Here is a 15,914-nt window from a genome sequence, read left to right on the forward strand (position 1 = left end):
TTTTCCTCGAGAGACAAATTATCATAGACATTTGAAGACAAATCCTTGACAATGGACACTTCATTTCTTTTTACTTTCTTTGGTTTTGGGTTTACTCCTGCCCAAGCAAGGAGAGTTCCTTGTCTCTTTCCCTTTACTTTAGGAGCCATAAGATTAGGATTACCTCTTTCTTGTGTATGTGCAAGCGGTGTCAATGTGCTGAGTGGTGAGCGGTAAGACTCGAAAGAGACTAATAGAGACACTCCAAGAGAAGATAAATCACAATGACAAACCTCTATCCTGTAAGCATAGTAGATACTACATACACAAAAGCATTTTCAAGGCTATAAGAAAATGAACATCTCTTTTGGTGAATAAGAAAACGAAAATCTAGCAAAGAAAAATTATGTACCTTCGAATTCTCTTGATTTCACAAAAAGGAATCTCTTTCCCGTTTTGAGTTCTCCCGAGCTCGCAGGTTGCTCTAGTGATTTAACATGCTCTTAGAGATTTCCAGCACTACTCATAAATATAAGGAGATCTGAAAGACTGAAACTTATAACACAAAACGTTAAGAGCAAAGGACTCTTAGGACACAAACGCTCAGAGATTTTCAATGTAACTCGTTAAGAGCAAAGGACTCTCAAGCTTGCAATGATCAATCACTTAAAAGCTAAAACTTAAGAGCAAAGGACTCTCAAGATTCAGTTACCATTAGTAGAGAGTTCAGACTCTAGAGGGTCGACGTTAGCGTCGTCCAGACTCTCAGACTCCAGAGTCCAGAGTCACTAGCTGCTACGGATGATGGCAAAACTGGGAAATGAAAAATCAACGTATTTTAATAAATATAATTTCATATCTTACAGAAATCAGATGCAGAAACATCCCATCGGCGATTGCCGGATAGACTGGTCACTAGAGCGATGTTGGAGGCTGGAGGGCGGAGGCTGGGCTGCTGGGCGGCGGGGCGGCTGGAGTCGTGGGGACACTGGGAGTCTGGGACAATGGAGGCTTGAGGGCGAACCTCGAGGTTGGCCGCTGGGACTCTGGAGTCACTGTATTTTGGACTCTGGAGTCTAAACTGAGCGGTCGAGTCTTCAAGTCTCCTGAAGGTTGAAGTGCTTAGTGAACTATGAACGTTACCCTCCTCAGACTCGACACTGATGAGAAGGAGATTGCAAGGCTAGGAGTCTGAGAGGATGAGATTTAAGAATGGAGAACTGTTATCCTCGAGTCCTTAGCACTGAGTAGTGAGAGCGGCGAGCCTGAGAATGGGTCCTTAGCACGAGCTTGAGAATGGAGAGTCCGAAGTTCACCGTTGCCAACTTGCGGCCAGCTGAACTCGGTGGCCAGCTGGCTGGGATAATTTGATAATATCGGATTTTAGCCTTTAGATAACAGACACTATAGATAGTAAATTAACTCAGAGTCCAGAGATACTTGATAATTTGATTCATGCACATTGCATGTGCCATGCAGCTGCCAGCATGCTGCATCATCTGATCATTCGAGATCCTTCAGGCTTCCATTATCCATATTTAGAATTTTAGACTTTAGTGCCCACTACCCAATACCAGCTTGTGCCAAGTGCCGAATCTCGATAATTGGTAACTAGTTACTATATAATTATATATATTATATATTGTATAGTATAATATTATAAACTTGTTACTTTATATTATATAATATCTTAATAATTATCCTTTTCATTTCTATATATAAGAAGGAAAATATCCTTTCACACTTAGCTTTGGCCCGTTAAAATCCTTTTCACCCTTAATTTTGACTGGCTTAGAGTTCCTGTTGGATCAAATGTGAAGAGGATTTCTGAAGAGATGAACCAACCCAAGGTTAAAGTGAAACTCTCTTTATCATGGTCTCATATCAAAAGCAACCCTTAATTTTGACTGGCTTAGAGTTCCTGTTGGATCAAATGTGAAGAGGATTTCTGAAGAGATGAACCAACCCAAGGTTAAAGTGAACCTCTCTTTATCAAAAGCAATTGAATTTGAAGGTGCCTATGTTAGGTTTTAAACTTGGAAGCCCTTCACCTTTAAGCATTTTATATTAGCCTCAAATCTTGCACAAGATTTGCCAATTCACCCAACACTCTCAAGCCCTATGTCTCTATCGTCTCAAAAAGGACCTCCCTGGCCAACCACCCAAAACACACATGACTAAGGAAAGTAAATGCCAATTTGCAAACATACTCATCATCAGGCACAAATAGCACAAAGGTATTCAAGAACTTACAGTTTGAAATTGTGATCTCCACAACCATACAAAGTCTTGAAAGATTTTATGCCCTCAAACAATGTTAGCCAAGTTGCCTTTCTTTCATTTGATAGAGCATTGATAGAAGTTATGTTTGATTTTTCTAACTTATGAAAGAATATTTTGCCTCCTGGGCTATAGCCCAATGGTAGCACACATGCCTCTCATCGTTGAGCTACTCGTGGGTGTGAATCTACCCTAGTGGCATCTAAATTATGTACCCACTCCAGCATGCAATACGCATTAATAATGTTGAACACACCCATATACCAACCCAACAAAAACCTTCACATGATTGAAATTTACTTCGACCTTATACATCTTATCCTCAAACTTTGGTGTTTGATAATCTGTCATCCCTTTTCTCTATTTATAGGCTGTCCTCTATAGAAGTTGTGCGACAAATAACTTCCATTTTTTCATTTGGGTCCACCTGATACTTCTCAACCTTTTATTGAATACAAGCCGTGCAAAATCTAGTTAGCTCAAAGCAACTCTCTCCATGTTACACTTACACATGTTATCAACATTCACAAGTTTGTATGGATCACACCATACTCATTCAAATTGAAAGCAATGACTACCATCAATACCATATTCACATTGATTAAGATGAATAACTGAAACTCAACATCATATTCACATTCAATTGGAACTTCAAATCGAACCTTCAAACGACTTCCTTATTCATCCATTACAAATGCAACATAAGGGCCATGATATCTAGCACCTTTGTAGGATTAATGAGAGTACACACGACACTAATGTGCATTTCCTTTGTCTCCTCATCACTCTCAGTAATAATCAACATCCAAGTTACAATCTTTTGGTCCATTCCCATACATGGAACATTCTTCTTACACGAATGAAAACCTTCAATTGTTATATATCTCTTCCCATACATGGAGCATTCTTCTTACATGAATGAAATCCTTTGATTGTTATATCTCTACTCCTCAAACTTTTCATCAATCTCCCTACACATATGGCCCCATTGCACTCATAGCTATTCGTTCATGTATGTCTCTAGCCATCTAATGTGCTCAAGGAAACAATGAACACACCTTTCTTTAGCACAATTTAAGGAGATTTCAATGCATCAGCATTGTTACAAAAGCTCAATCCCTTGGCTGAGTGAATCAACCTACAACACTCCAAATAATGCAATATTTGTGAAACCACTAGGATCACGGGGAGACACACCATCCAACCAAATACCATCTAGTTCATCACTTCAATCATATTACCATAGCCAAAAATTTAATAAATAATCATAAAAGCATAGCATAGCATGAAAATACAAGAGAGATTCATTGGGTGCAATATACCCCCCCTCAAGCAGTGTTGGCTTCCTTCCACCTCTTGAGTATTTATGCTTTATTAATAAAAAATAACCCATAAGCCAAAAATAAATGCACGCTTATGCATGGGCTTGCCCTTTACAAAAATGGGGGTCGCTTTTAACACAAGCTTAGGTAAAGTGTTTCTATCTAACCACTAAAGGATAATTACAAAAAGAACCCTAAGAGCTAATTCAAGTGCAAATAAGCAAGGGCTATTTCTTCCTTAGAAGTACTGTCAAAATCAAATTTATCCTCTTGCACATCTTCGCCTTCAAAAATAACCTCACCATTCTTCATATTGTAATGAACCGCCTACCTCCATCACCTTAGCTTGTTATTTCTTACCTTTTTGTCTCGGTTTTACCATCTATTAGTTATACACAATCATAATGAGTCAATCTTTTAATCATTAGAATCATAAAAGTAAAACGAATTCTACTATCATTACAAAAGTAATAAAACCAATCGATCAAAAAGCAATGATCTTGTTTTTTCAACACATGCACACATAAAACTTGAACCTATATTCCTCTCAAGCCACAGCCACATAAAATGGTATCTATGGCTTAAATCCTTAAAACACTTACATACATTACTATATTTGAAACGTGCACCCATCAAAGAAGGAAAAATGTCACTATTGCGAAAAGCCAAGACTACATGAGTGAGTACAAGAAGAGAATAGCCAAAGAGAAGAAGAAGGAATCAGGTATGGTTGTTTGGTGACTCTTTCACTGCTCCTATAGGCAAAGGTGATGTATCAACAGACTTTATGTAGGACGATTGGACTTTTTTTGTTTGTAATTTTTATGCTACACAAAAGCATATGTGTAGATAGAAAAGGTTGAAGCTTTTCCCAATGTTTTATGATTGCTCTCCTATGGAGAGTGCTCAGTGATATGCTACCTTGTGCAGGTTCACACTATCACTACATGGGGGATTTGGAGGCAAATACATGTTATGGTAGTGTTGTGTGTGAACAAGGGCTTACCAAGGGCACTTTTTCCCATTTGTTTTTTCCCCTTATACATCTAGTGTGAAAAAACATCTAGTTCTTTCCCTTGGACACCCGATGTGAAAGGACACCAACACAAGGATTTATGCTTTTTTAATTTGGTTGTGTGTGAACACTTCTTGTGAGTGTATGTGTATAAACCCACTCTTAAGTGGTCAAACTATATAGAGAGTTCTCTAGATAGTTTGAACACTCCTTGTGAGTGTATGTATATAAACCCACTCTTAAGTGGTCAAACTATCTAGAGGTTTCTTTCTAGAGACTTCTCTTGGAGCCTTTGACATAAGCAATAATGGCATTAACTTTGGGTCCAAGCAATAACATGAGGCTATATTTGGGTGACCCTTACTAATGAGCAATTTTTTGGAGCTTTTTTCTTATATTAAGCTTTTTGTGTATAACCAAGATTTTTGTATATACAAGATTTTTGTACATAACCAAGATTTTTGTATATACAATCTTTTCATACTTGCTTCACTATCTTCTTCCACACTCTCTATCTTTATTGTGCTACAAATCCTAACCCTTATTTGGACCTATAATGCACCATAGCCAATAGTGTTCACTATCCTTATTTTACTTTGCTTATTTTCTTTGAATAACCACTTGAATGCAAAGCTAAATCAAGCATCAAATCATGGGCATTAGAAGCATAAAAAGGGGGGTGCATCGGTGTGCCTTCTTACAAGCCTTATGTGTTATCAACCCATTTCTAGGATTAATAGATACTGGCACTAATGTTCTACATCAAAGATCAAATATACACTCTAAAAGGATTTCTAATCAAGCTATGGAACTTGGAACGGGTGTGCTAGTAGTTATGACAAATATGACTAGTGATGTACATTGTCATGGATGTATTATAGGAGATTAAGCAATGTATAAGCAATAGGCCACTTATGAGCCATGGGTGCCTCCTGGGGACACTTTAAGTGCGTGTCAACACATAAGGCCTTGTATATAAGTTAGCTTGACTCATAATGCAAACACACTCTCCCATTGTGTAATTGAGTCTTGCTCTTGCCTAAACCTCTTGCAAATCCTCTTCTGAATTACATGCTAGTGAGCTCGTGTGAGGGAGTGTGTGAGGAGATAGGAGGGATGAGGGAGTGTGTGAGGAGATAGGAGGGACGAGGGCCCATAGTCCCAACATGGTAATGTCATAGCACTCCTAGGAGAGAAGCAATGGAAGTAGCTTCCCAAGGAGCAGGTGGATCTCTTGCAGCACAAATCATGATCTTGATTGAAGGAGGAAGTCCCCATGACACTAAGGACGAGGTAAGAGCGCTTCCTTTAACGCTTTACCATTGGTGTCGTTGTCAAGAAACGAATGAGGACCTTGGTAGCCTCTTTGACTCACTTTCTCACCATTCTTTAAAAATCTTCGTAGCATGATGTGATTGGATGTGTGGATGAGGTGAAAAAAACATGTTTTTCTACTTTTTTATTTTTCTTCTTTTGCTGATAAATTCATATTTTGTGGTGTTACACCAGCATTTAAAGATGTAACAAAAATATCATATTTAGGTGACAATACCCATAAACAATGAGCTAGATCTGAGGAGAGAGCACATTCATGCCGATTACATCCATCTAGTCATAGAGATCTTTAATTCTAGTGAGAAATGCCTCCACCCGTTCATTTACCTGCTCTTGTTTGAAGCTCATTTTCAAGATTATGAATCCTTAAGGGTTTTGTGGTCTTGAAACTGGCTCTACTACTGTAACAAAGCTCATGTATCTATAGCTCTAGAGACATGACGAACCATGGTTAACACATTATCTACCACACTAGTGAGGATGTCATAGTCTTCAAGCTTAGATAAGGTTAGTAGGGTTGCCATCTACTTCCCTTGTTGGTGGGGGGGTGAACTCATCACCTACAATGATGATGTTCCATAGTCATAGGAGGAAAGAATAGCCTCTACTTAAACTTTTAGAGAGGATAATTGGTGCCATTAAGCTTTCCATCAGCACCAAATGGTGGTGGGCCTTGTAAAAGATGCCATTTCTAGGGGGACTGATAGAGAGAGCAATTAGAAGTTTAATACCAAGCCGGAGCTTTGATACCATGTAAGAGAATACAACATGCAGTGTGCAAGAGAACACTAATAAGAAGCAAGATCTTCCACATGTCAAAACTTTAAAACTTAATATGCACAATAACAGAGATAGAGAAAAGTGTCGTACATTACTAAAGTAATATAATAGATGTAAAATCCCCCCCCACACTCGTGTGCTACTATGAAGAGAGCTTCGATGGTTGATCTGGAACTTCAAAGAAAGAGGCTGTATGCTAGTAGAAGTAAGGGAGTAAACTCATAGTGATGATGACTAATGAACTATGTAAAGAAGGGGTTAGTTGTGTATCTATATGCACGCATGTATAAATGTGGGGCAACCATGACCCCATAGGGCTATGTGATCATAGTCAGTGCCACCATCCGTGGATCAAATAGTGTTGTGAAATGTTCCCACAACCATGTGGGCTCATCTTGGACTCTATTTGTGCCCCATATGTTAGGATAGGGTGTCTAAGAGTAAAGTCTAATGTGGGCTCATCTTGGACTCTGTTTGGGCTCCACATGTCAACATAGGGTGTCCAAGAGCAAAGTCTACCTACTGCATGTGTGAACTATTATGAGATAACGGTCTAGTGTGGCATGTAGCCTGTTTGGCAGTGTGCTAAATCTATCCAAGCCATATCTAAACCATCTCGCCTCCTAGGCCACCTTCTTCCAGTGTGAATATGAGAGCAAGCTCCAGTAGTGATGATACTTTGGAATGATATGTGGCATCTGGAGCAACATGACTTGGTCCATGACATTAACTTTGGACATGATGATAGCCTATATTGCATCTCTTTATGTGTGGTAGCTAGATAATAAGTGTAAACACTATTTAAATACCCTTCTAGTACTTGACATTGACTTTGTCTACACCTTTTTCTGTGTGAAGAGATATCCATAAAAGATGTGTGAAATTTGTGGGTCTCTTTAGTGAGCTATTTGTAGCCTTGACACTTTATGATTATCTATTGATTAAGGAAGAATTTATTCCCTTAATCAATCCCCTATCATACGGTAACCATTTTGAGTGTATATGAGTGTGATTTTGAGAGAGGTTTCACAGCACAAATTGGAGTACAATCAAGCTATGAGACTATGCTTATGAAATTTTATATTGGTTCCAAAGCATAGATTAGGTAGCCCCAATCAAGAAGAGGACCTTGGAAGGTAAAATACATGATCCCCCTTACTAGTTACTTCAATTGTGCTAGTGGTGGTTAGACCACTTGTCTTGGATCTTGGAAGTCCCTATTGGAGAGGCTAAAGAGTCCAAGAGGCATGTCAATCCCTATTGTTTCAGCCCTTCCTCTACTCTCTAATCAATGAAATAATCCTTCCAAAAAGCAATGGTTAAGCTAAAAAGCTTGAACCACCTCCTTCTCCAACCATGCTCAATCACCTCTCACTCAAGAAAGCGAGCATGCATACTCAATACACTCCATCCACACACAAGCATGCATCCTTCAAATCTAGCAAGAAGGTAAGAGCTCAAGAGAAGAAGAAAGCTTTGCACTTGAGAAATGATTGGGTTCCCCCATTCACATTATCAAAATTTATATATATAGAAATGGGCTTTGCCCGACCACCCAACTTAAGTGAGTGCTCATTTCCTATCTCTACCCATATATACAAGGCTTATGGATGTGGGCTGGCTTTTAATACATCATTGGTCCATGATTATACATAATGTGAATAGATACTAGGCTAGAGATAGGGTATTTAGATGTACAAAAAAGAGTTAACAATCCCCCCCCCCCCGCGGTTCCTAGACTGCTTCTGTCCTTGGAAGTTGTGAATGATGGGCATGTCGATGAGAGTGTCTCCACTTTATCTTTGCAAGAAGACCTCTTCCTATTATTACGGTGAACTGTAGCCAAAGAGGATGAACTCCGATGAGAACATCTCCTCAAAGGCCCACATCCTTAATGCTTCCAAAGACTAGATGCACGTGAATGGCTAGCCCATAGATATGGTGAAGTGTGGGCCCAAGGTTGATGTCGAAGGTAAGGCCCTACGCTTGAGATTCATTGTATTTGTGCCATTACATGGGATCCTTCTAAATTCTTGTAATGGTTTGTGTCAAGGAACTTGATGGCAGCTTGGATGGTGACATCTGGGGCATCCTAATATGAGGCAATCAACTAGACTATTAGCCTGCACATCCACTCTTCATTTGGGATCATGATAAATGGTGGAGTTAAATTTAGGGAAGTTGAGAAGGAGAGGGTTGATCTTATTTTTGGCTTCGTATTCCTTCCACATTATGTGCTTGTGTGCAATGACATATACATTTGATTTATTGTTTGGTTAATTGTTGTAGTATGTGGCCTAGTAGCCTAGATTGTGGCGGTATCAGAGTCGTCACTTGGACTAATTCTTCATCTTTGTGTTAAAAGTGCTAGAGCCGGAGCTTCTCTATGACTTGAGTTGTGTTCTATTCTTCTTTCGTGAAGTTCTAAATGCTTCATGTTAAAGACAGCCACATTCAAACTATGGGCGGCAAGCCCACTTATGATGCCCGTCACCTCTTATGTGCACAACGTGATCGTCCACTGCTCGCGATGAACACAACCTCCTCCTGCGTTTTCGTATTCTCTCTCTGTGTCAATCGATAACAGCCTTGACTCTGTAAGAGAGTTGGCATGAGAGCCCTCTTCTCTTTTGTTGTGCGCAGGAGGCTACTACTGTATGATCACATGCGCTCGTTATCATGCACGAGCTCGTTCCTTCTTTAGAGTTCTCTTTCCTCTCTTCAATATGTGCCGGCTGCTGCGCTTTTGTTACGTGCAGGCTTTGTTTACTGCACTGCTGTGCTAGGAGGCTTATGCTCTGCTTATATTAGTCTGATGCGCTAGGCTTATGCTCCCGAAAGCATTCGCCCCGCCCGCCCCCGGCCCCGGCCCCCCCCCCATTGTGCTATTACTTTTCCCAACATGATGACATTACTGCATCTCTTTATATGTGGTACCATCACAAAATGTTCTTGTTATGAAAAAAATTTGCATTCGTCTCCATCTTGTGCTCTCTTTCGTATTGATGTCGGTCTATCATGTAGAAATAGCTCCTCAAGGCCGACCAAGTGAGAGCATTGGTATGAGATAAATATTATGCGAGATGCACATAATGGTAGTAAATGGACACATGTGGACACAAAACACACACATGCATGCAATGCTCACACAATAACATGTTCCCGAGGCTCTGAAAAAAAATGCAATAGTGATGTCGTACGAGGAAACTAGCCTGCTATAGTGTGAAGCTGAATTTTCGATTAGATTGGTGCCTTATATCCATTGGACTTCGATTGAGTGTTCCATTTTCTTTTCTTCTCCAAACATAAATCATCTTCTTTGGCGCTCTAGCCTTTTGTGATATCCCATTGTCCCTCTTGTGATTCCCTAGAGCATGGCCTTGAAATGGTACACTCTGTGTGTTTTTGTGGCTCCTTTGGTTTTTCTCCCCAAGGCTAAAATTTGGGATGTTTTTAGGAATTGCTAGATCATGTGAAATTTTAATTTTCTTAAGCTCTTGCATAGCTCTAAATCGTAGTGCTAAATTTGTATGCTTTTTCTACCTCATACTTTTTGGTGAATGCATCTTCAAGTGATAGTGGCCTTGCTAACCTCAGATAGACTTGCAAAATGAGCCTAACAAACCCTTGATAAAGCTCTCCATCAATAATCTTTCATCATAACTATGGTGATCACAATGTTTTCTTTTGAACTTGGTAAACCTACCCATATAGCTTTTCGGTGTCTCATTTTCTCATTGAAAGAAACCACCCAACATAATTAGGGCATTTAATGGACTCATGGTGTTCAAGAAGAAAGGCCCTTATTAGCCCCTCCTAGGTCCCAATCCTATGGGTTTATGCTCCTCCATGTCATAGAACCAATTTTTAGCTTTTTCTCTCAAAGTTATTGGGAACCATGCTTTCCACTCATTGGAGTGCATAAATCTAACTACCATACATTGAAGAATGAAATTTCTAACACGAGTGTCTGCTTCCTCACTCCCATAACAGCTTTTTATTAACCTTTCTAGGTTTAAGAGGAGTCTTGATTGCATCATTATCTCCCTTACACTCTTTTTTGCCTTTAGTCACAAGGATCTTTTTGGCCTCTAAAGCTTGGTCATCAACAAGGTTATCAAGAAACTCATCCCATATTCTTAGGAAACTAGCCTCATCGTCCTCTAGGAAATATTTGTGTTCTTTATCAACTTTGTCTATTGGGTTACAAACTCTCTTGGACCTCTTATGATTTTGGGCGTTAAAGCTCCAACTATACCATAAGTCCAAAACTAGCTAGCAACCTAAAACAAAAACAGGAATGAACTATGAGCTCCATTAAAAAATTTGTAGATTTGCATCACTGAAGGGTCCCACTAGGCATGCCACTGTCTGGAAATATTATCCTCATATTATCGAACCTAAGCTCTGGAGCTAAACCCAAGCCCAAGAACACCTAGCAAAGAAAACTGCTCAAATGATGGCTATCCTTGACTCCCAAGACCAAGCCCAACAATGAAAAATAACAAGGACCTATGAGATGGAGTGTGCAACTAGATCACCATCTACCACGAGTGTTAATGCAATCTCTTGAAAAAAACATTTCCTCTCGTATATGCAAGATGACACGCTCAATAACACTTGAATTTTTATGTGTGGTACAAAGTATCAACTTGAATCATGTTATAATATGAGATAATCACAAGATAATATTAATATTATATGAGTATTCTCGTCACTTGCTAGACATAAATAATGAAATTATATTATTATTTATCACAAAGAAAACCAATGAAATTATATTGTTATTTATCACAAACAAAACATCAATGAATATCACCTTTTTTTATCTCTTCTTGTTACGTAGGGTATTGAACACGGGCTCTCTTCTCTTTTTTTAATTGTTGATGTCGTTTTTGATTCCTCTTCCTTATGCTTATGTTATGTGTAGGGTTCTTTTGCTGAGGCACCTTCTCTCTTTTTTTTTTTTGGGTGCTAGCCAGAGCTTCTCTATGACTTGAGTTGTGTTACAGACTATTGCGTTCTATTCTTCTTCGTAATTTTCTAAATGGTTCATGTTAAAGACAACCACCTTCAAATTGTGGGCAAGCCCACTTATGATGCGTGAGAGACACCCTTCAACGCCTCTCTAACATAAGTCCTCTTACATTCACAACATGGCCATCCACACTGCTTGTGATGAACATAACCTAGCCCATAGCCTCCTCGTGTTTTTGTATTTTCTCTGTGTATTCAATTGATAACAGCTTGCACTATGTAGGCGAGTTGGTGTGAGAGACCTCTTCCCTTTTTTTGTATGCAGGCGGCTACTATTATATAATCACATGCGTGGAAGCTGCTTGTTCTTATGCACCAGCTCGTTCCTTCTTTAGAGTTCTCTTTCCTCCCTTCAATATGTGCCGGCCTTGCTTGCTGGGGCGCCTTCTTTGGATGCACTTCTTTTACTTGCAGGCTTTGTTTACTACACTGCTATGCTAGGCGATTAAGCCCAAGTACTGCTGCGCTTATATTAGTCTGGTGCACTAGGCTTATGCTGCCCTTGTATTAGTTTGGTGCGCTAGGCCTGTTGCTCCACTAGGTGGCTAAGCTCCCCTTCCTCTCGGCTAACCAACTCCAAGATGTCCTCCTCCCTCATCGTGTGCAATGCTCAAGAGGAGGAGTCACCTATGATGATGTGGAGTATGAAACCACGCTCAATTATTCTTGGAACCTCTCTCTTCTATAGAAGATGAAAGCAATGTTCCCTTGCCAAAGTATCCCCACATCTATTTAGGATTGCATTAGAGCATCCAAATAGGGCCAATGTACAACATGAAGAAAATCATGAAAGCAATGCTAGCATTCTTTCAAGGGACCTCTCAGAAGAGGAGAAGGAGCAATGCTTAGATGTCATATTGTTTCCCTCAACTTTTGCTTCAAGTAGATTACACAAAAATGAGAGGGGTGTGTCACTATGTTGCACTATGGTACAACATAGGATTGAGCTGAAGCCCAAAGCTCACCCAATGCAAAGCCAATAATGATGCAATGGCTTTATCAACTTGGTAAGATGCATGCAAATGTATTAAAGCTGAAAGTGGATAAGCTCTTAATTGCAGGCTTCTTTTATCTAGTCACCAACTTAGAATGGGTGTCTCCAATGGTAGTCACACCAAAGAAAGGAAACAAGTGGCACATATATGTTGACATGAGCTTAACTCCATACCCTGCACTCCAAGTAAGCTCCTGAACTTGCTGAGATCCTCTGTACCCAATGCTTTTGTGAAGATGTCACTACCTACTTCTCTGTGCTAACATATACTAAATCCACATCACCTATAACCATCTCCCTTATAAAATGATATAATGTGTCTCAATGTGCTTTGTCCTAGCATGATACATTGGGTTACTAGCCAATTGTATAATGCTATGTATATTGTTCATGTTGTCACAATAAATGATAACTGCCCCTAACCATGCGCTCACCCATATATGCAAGTGGCTTCTATAACCAAGCTACCTCACATGCTACCATAGTATCACCCTTAAACTTAGCCTCTATACTCAAGAGGACAACCGTTGGTTGCTTCTTTTGTTGCTCCATCTAGTAATAACACTCCCAAAAGAAAACATAAAATTGCTCTAGTAGATCTCTTGTTTGAGACACTACCAGCCTAATCTGCATTTGTGTACCCATATACTTGTACTTATACTCTACCCATGTACTTGTACTTATAATCTAGCCTCATAGAAAATTCCATTATACAAAAGTTCATAGTGTAGTATGGACTTTATGTACTTAAGTGTGACTTTCTCGAGGCCATAGCTCAAATCTAACCTGGATGTAAATCAAACCCCCTATAATTTAACAACATAGCTCAAATCTGGTTTGGTGATAATTATGTAAATCAAACTACCTATAATCCAACAACATAGCTCAAATCTAGGCCTAGTGATAGTTGTGAAACAAACTCCCCTATAATATGCGCATGTACATAGTAGGGTCCTCCAAAAGATTGATAAAAGACTAATAGAGAGAGAGCACACAAACAAGAGAGCAAACCCTAATCCATTAGTGTAACCCTAACCGAAGAGGGAAGCCATATCCACTCTCAACACAATGCATAATAGAAAGAGAACTACACACCACACACTAAATATGCTGTGTTTACAACACCAAATAACCCTATCTAATGTCCACACACTGTGGCCAACTAGAAGCGACCATTTATTGTCACACACATGCTGCTATCTACCATGCCAGCACATATCGTGCCTAGCTCTAGTTGTCATCGAGCTTGTAATCTCAACAGCCCCTCTCAAGCTCATGATGTACAGCCATAGATGAAGAAGATGAGCTTGGGCTATCAACACTTCCCCTCAATCTCATCATATCCATCTCTCGTACTCCAAGCCTATCTCGAAAGTACTCAAACTTATCCTTCCCTCCCAAGTGACTTAGTGAATATGTCAGTCACTTTCTCATCTGTCTTCACATAAGACAAATCAATCTGTCCATCCAACACTTTCTCCCCTGATGAAATGATAATGGACCTCTATGTGTTTGGTCCTTGCATGATAGACAGGGTTAGTAGCCAGCTGTATACAGCTCATGTTGTCACAGTGTATGATAACTCCATCATCACAATGCTAACCCAAATCACTAAGTAGCTTTTTCAGCCACATCACCTCACATATGGCCATAGCTGTGCACCTCTATACTCTGCCTCTATAGTACTAGACAAGGCAACTATGGGTTGCTTTTTGCTACTCCAACTCACTGCAGCACTCCCAATGCTAAACGCATAGATCTCCTATCATATGAACTTCCTGCCCAATCTGCATCTGTGTAACCATACACATTCAGCTCTTTCCCTGACTCATAAAATAGACCATAATGGGCTGTGGTCTTCACATATCTCATAATCCTCCTGACAGCATCTAAATTAGGCTTCCTGGGACTCTGCATAAACTGACTCACTAGTCCCACAGCATAAACTGACTCACTAGTCCCACAGCATAACATAAGTCGGCCCTCGTAATAGTCAAGTAGATAAGACTACTAACCATTTTTCTGTACATGGTGACATCTTCCAGTTCATCACCGAAATCAACCATAAGCTTCATATTATGCTCCAAAGGTGTCATCATAGGCTTACAACATGTCATTCCATACTTTGCTAACATGTCTACATACTGTCTTTGCACCAGCCATATACCATGAGATGTCCTGATCACCTCAATACTACCAAGAAAGAATCTGAGTTCACCCAAATCCTTCATATCAAACTGTGTGCTTAAAGATGTCTTCACATCCTCAATGTCTTTCCCACCATGATCACCTGCTGTCACAATCAAGTCATCCACATAAATGACTATCACAACCAATCCATTCTGTCTTCTTCACATAAAGTGAAGAATCTGAGTTTCCCACATGAGAACCAATGCTCATAAGATACTTGCTTATTTTGTCACTCCAAGCTCTTGGTGCCTACTTTAAACCATACAATGCTTTCTTCAATCTGCATACACGTGTGGGATACTTAGGGTGTACATACCTCTCTGGCTGTTCCATAAATACTTCCTCTTGTAGCTCACCATTGAGGAAGGCATTCTTCACATCCATTTGAAATAGATTCCATCCATGAGACATCTTTTGCAGCCATAGATATCACAGACCTAACTGTAGCCATCTTAGCCACTGGGCTAAATGTCTCATCATAATCCAAACCACGTGTCTGTGCATATCCTTTTGCAACCAACCTTGCTTTATGCCTCTCTATTAAACCATCTGATTTACACTTCACTTTGTAAACCCATTTACAACCAATCACATTCTTGCCATCTGGAAAATCTACCAAATCCTATGTGCCATTATGCACCAAGGCATCCATCTCCTCATCCATGGCTCTATCGCATGTCTCCTTGCCAATAGCCACTTCAAAACATGAAGGCTCTACATGCTTTACCACTGATGTCATATATGCATAATGCATAGCATAACCCCTGTATGTCAACCTTTGTACTGGGTATCTCACTCTCTATGATCTCCTCTCACTAGTTTCGGCTCACTACCTACTACGAGCTTCATGTGCTCTAGCATGTGGTGGCACATACCTGTCATTTCTAACACCTGGAGTTCTTATTTTTGGAATCCCCAATTCTTCATCAAGGCTTTCTGAGCTTGATGAATCATAACATGTAGTACCAATGCCAATGCCAAT

This window comes from Cibotium barometz, chromosome 65 (genome assembly GCF_041138505.1).
Source record: "Cibotium barometz isolate CiBa-2024 chromosome 65, ASM4113850v1, whole genome shotgun sequence".
In the NCBI taxonomy this organism is placed as follows: Eukaryota; Viridiplantae; Streptophyta; class Polypodiopsida; order Cyatheales; family Cibotiaceae; genus Cibotium; species Cibotium barometz.